This window comes from Carlito syrichta, unplaced genomic scaffold (genome assembly GCF_000164805.1).
Source record: "Carlito syrichta isolate Samal-C Ts95f unplaced genomic scaffold, Tarsius_syrichta-2.0.1 Scaffold312570, whole genome shotgun sequence".
NCBI classification, from domain to species: Eukaryota; Metazoa; Chordata; class Mammalia; order Primates; family Tarsiidae; genus Carlito; species Carlito syrichta.
The window spans coordinates 839,810-844,551 of NW_007256666.1; the positions used below are offsets into that span (position 1 = coordinate 839,810).

General features: G+C 46.5%; 1 pseudogene; it reads right to left on the reverse strand.

Annotated features, from left to right (window-relative positions):
- Positions 1 to 3,937: 3,937 nt before the first annotated feature.
- LOC103272454 lies at positions 3,938 to 4,507 on the reverse strand (annotated as a pseudogene).
- Positions 4,508 to 4,742: the final 235 nt, after the last annotated feature.

Below are 4,742 nucleotides of genomic sequence, written 5' to 3' on the forward strand. Positions count from 1 at the left end.
TTAGGGCTGGAAGCCCTGTACAGTGGAACAACAAATAATATGTTTTACCAAATCAAACATTAATTTTAAGACATGCTATTTTTTATGTACCACAAAAACGAGAGAATAATGCTACCAATTCAATTAGGGCAAGGTATTATTTTATCCCTTAGATGTTTTCATTTGCTTACTGGAAGATCTCTTCTACGCTTATTTAAGCATAGATTTTTTGTTATTAAATCACTCTTATGCATAAGTTCCTGAGAAATTATGCACTAACTAAATTGTTTCAAGTGCTGCTAGACCTTCTTCAGGCTCAAATTTCAACTCTTCTAAATCACTTTTGTACTCAGAATCATTGGTATCCCTTAATACCATTCTCTGTGGCATCAGGAGTGTTGGTGACACAGTTTTACTGAGTACTTCTCTTGGCTGGGCATGGTGGCTCACACCTATAATCCCAGCACTTTGGGAGGCCAAGGCGAGAGGACTGCCTGAGCCCACAGGTTGCCTGAGACCTCGTCTCTACAATAAATCCAAAAATTAGCCGGGCATGGTGACGTGCACCTGTAGTTCCAGCTACTTGGAAGGCTGAGGCGGAAGGATCGTCTGTCTGAGCCCAACAGGTCGAGACTGCGGTGGCCGTGAGCGTGTCACTGCACTCCAGCCTGGGTGACTGAGTGAGACCCTGATTTTAAAAAAAGAGAGAGTACTTCTCTAACATCCCTAAAATTTTTTCCTAGTCAAGGATACCACTCTGTTGAGTTTTGAAGTGTGTGCTCAGTCAATGACAGGTATGGCCAACAGCGATTGTGAAATACATCTCAATTTCAGACATTATAATGTAACAAGAACGTGCCTATTAGAATGTATGAAATGTGATCAAAAGTCCTTCCACAGCAGCTTTGAACTGTTTTTCTCAATACTACTTTTACACATGGAAAAGAAAATCTATCTTTTTCAAGCCCCTACTTTTCTAGTCTTTGTTACTACTCATAACCTAACCCAATCCAAACTGATACACGATTCTTTCAAATGTTAGCTATGATTACTTTCCTGTTTCACTGTACCTATTCACTCCTACGTTCCCCTTGACTCATGAATCAAGGTGTATTTTTTTTCCTTTACTGTTAGGTTTCCTCACACTTTGCTAACATAATTACTCTAATTTGACTTTTTCATAATAACATAATTTCACTTTTCACTTCAGTTTTCCTGAGGCAAATTCATTATCACTATCCCTCTGAAGCTGAATTCAGAACTGCAACAACAAAAACTTTCTATACTTAATTAGATATGTCTCTTAAGTTTGTGAAAAGAAACTGGAATTGCTGGTAAATGAAAGAAAAAATAAAGGAGAATTTAAAAATCAGAAATATAGAACAAACTTCCAGAGTAGAACAGATTCAGGAGAAATTAATGGGTGCTTTGTACTGCTTGTCACACATTTCTGAGAAAAAAATACTTTTCCTTTTTCTGGAAAATGAAGTACAAGTTGTCAGTGACAACCATCTATTAAGAAATTTCCTTTTGTGATAGAGTGAGGATTTTTTTCCCCAGAGGTAAATTATTCAACATAGTTAATTTGAAACCGTGTTTGAGACTGAGATGAAGTTATCAATTTTACCATTTTCCCTTAGTCTGTCTTGATATTATCATTGCCTGTGATTCCGGTACCCATAGCAACAGCCACTGCTTCAGACATCATTCCCCCAAGCAACAGAGCACGACCGAAGACTGAAAATCATCCAGCTGTGTATCTCAGGGTGGTATTTTTTAGGGTTGGAAGACCAAGACTCAACTCACTCCTAAGTATTGAAAGTCAAGCTATCAAGGAGTGGGGAAGACCGAGAGTATGTGGGAAGATGGTCCACCTGCAAAAAGTTTGCTCACTGCTTTTGAGAGGTATGTGGCAGGGGAGGGTGGGAAAATGAAGAGACTTGCTGCGATGGACAGAGTCAAGACTTTGGAAACAGACAGTGGGGACAATTTGGTCTAAATGTTTGTTACTTCTTTCCAACACTGCCCCGTATATTCAAAAGGCTGTTTGTGGATTCCCAAAAGGAACCAAAACGAGGGAATGTAGAACATTCATGTTTTTCTTGCAGAAGAACAAGAAGGAAAGAAGCAAATGAGCTGCCAAGGAGTCTTAAAGATGTGAAATGTGGCACTACAAGTAGTGGCTTTTGGAAGGCGCTAGAGTGTAACCACAATTCTCTTTGACTCCTGCATATGAGGAGCTCCTGCTTCTCCAGGTAAAATAAAAGGATGTAGTTCTAAGTGGTCTTACCGTCCTTATCCTGGGATGTCCCTCTGAATCACAGGAGAGAGTAAGATAGGATAAAGAGGGGGCCCGGTGGCCAAAACAGAACCAGTCTGGGGTCAGCTGTAGCTCTCTGAAGAGATCATGACAGGCAATGTATAGGTTACAGTACACTGCGCATGGTAAACATACAGGGCTTCTCTGTCCCAGCTTTGAGATGAACTGGATTTGCAGCAGAGCATGTGTGTTTTGTAGCCACCCCCTTACCGGTTATACCTAAAGAGAAGCCACTCATAATGGAGATACTTGGTGGATGGTGCACTCCCTGGGGATTTCCAGCCCTAAGGTCTTCCTAGATTTTCACTGCCAACTCAGGCAACAGTATTACTGTCCATGTGGGGGAGAGAGCCTGAACAGAAGGATTCAGGTGTACAGCTGTTGACTGCCTTCCTGTGAGGTGCCCTGCTACCTCTTACACAGTCTGTTGCTAATTCTGAAGGCTTCTTTTATAGGAGAAGGATTTTGGCTGAGGTTTAGAAGCCATCCCCACCCCAGGCTGGAAGGCACACCTGTAATTAAGGAAGAGACTACAGTGATCAGGGCTATCTTTAAGAGTTTTGGGGATTTCCCTCCCTTCCGGGGCTGATAATCTGTCTGAATTCCCAGTCCACCCACACAATCTTCCTTAAGCCATTGATATACCTGCAGGGTAACAGAAAGAAAATAGAATATGGCATCAGAAGATAAACATTCAGGTCTTGATTTCACAACTTCTTGCCTGTGTGGCCTCCCTGTTTCTCGCTGATAAAAACATGGTTCCTTCCTACTTCCTGAGGTTCTTATAAAAATAATATACAATAATATAAATACAGGGACTTGGACTTTTAAAGTGCCTCTGTATTGATTTTAGTTTGTCAACCTGTTGGCTATGGGGAAGCCAGTCTAAGCCTTGGTCCCATTACCACTGTCACCCAGGGTGAGCTTGTCAGAGAGGTACTCTGCCATGCCATCTTTCAGGGCCTCCATCTTGCTACTCAAAATCAATGAATTTTTAGTAAACTAAAAGTTTAATGTAAAGTTGAAGACCCCTTTATTTTAATCCTTGTCCAATCCCATTTCCTTCATTTCTTCCCCAGAGGCAACCACTATGATGAATTTCAGAGCACATTTTATATTTCACCATGCACATGTACCCACAGACACCAGGTACCCAGGCCGCCCTGCTCACCTCCCTGTACCCCAACCCCCTCAACCCCACCTCCCTCAGCCCCACCCACTCCACTTCATCCCACAACCCAACCTCATCCCACCACCCCACTCCACCTTCCCAACCCACCCTATCCCACCCCACTCCCTCAGCCCCATCCCACACCGTTTATAAGGGGAAGACTAAGGTTGCATTTCCCAGGGGCCCATGGACTACCTTTCATCTCCATCCCTGGGGATCCTGAGGATGGGTCTGGGTGGATGGAGAGATTCCTGGATACCCATTGGAAACCTGCAAGGGGATCTGCCTTGCACACGCGTTATCAACTGGACACCTCTATTGCTTGAAGAACCAGATAACTTTATTGGAAACAAGGGCAGAACTGAAAGGAAAAGGCGAAACAGGGCACTGTGCGAGGGCAATAGGTAGGCCCCGCATGGTGGCCAGAGCCGGGAAGGCACCCATGGCCGCTCGATGACAGTCTCGGCTCAGTTCTCCTTGTGGAGGTTGCCCAGGGTGAGCTTGTCAAACAGGTACTCTGCCAGGTGAGCTTCCGGGGCCCCCATCTTGCGCAGGTTGGTCACGTAGCCCCCCAGCTCCTTGATGATCCAGACCTGCTCGTGGAGGTAGTGGCTCTCCAGGAAGGCGCACAGCTGGGGGTCGCCCTTGTCGGTGGCCAGTTGGTGCAGCTCTAGGAGGCGCTGGTTGATCGTCTTCTCCAGCTGGAAGGCGTACTCCATGGCCTTGAGCCCACTCTCCCAGTCTTCGCGCTCCGGCTTCCTGATGTCACGCAAGGAGATGCGGCCGCCGCGCTGGTTTTGCAGCCACATAAGCTTCTCGGCGTGCTCTCTCTCCTCATGTGACTGGCGAAGGAAGTAGCGGGAGAAGTGCTCCAAGGCCACGTCGTCACGGTCGAAATAGAAGGCCATGGACACGTACACGTAGGAGGCGTAGAGCTCCAGGTTGATCTGGCTGTTGATGGCGGCGTCGCAGTCGGGGTGATAGTTCTGGCGCAGGGGCGATGGCGGCGCGGTGGCCATGGCTGGCAACGGGACAGGCAGAAGCAGTAGTGGTGATGGAAGGCAAATGGCGACTGGCAGGCGTCGTGTCCAGGAAGTAACCGGAAGTGAGCAGTGGTGACCGTTAAGGGTGAGGGCCGGCAATGGGGGGGAGGGAGGACGGTGGCCGGGGTGGGGGGTGTAGTGAGGACAGGTGGGGGGGGGGAGAGGACGGAGTTTCAGAGGGATAGGAGGCCAAGGGCACGAGCACCAATTTCCATCCCAACCCTGACAG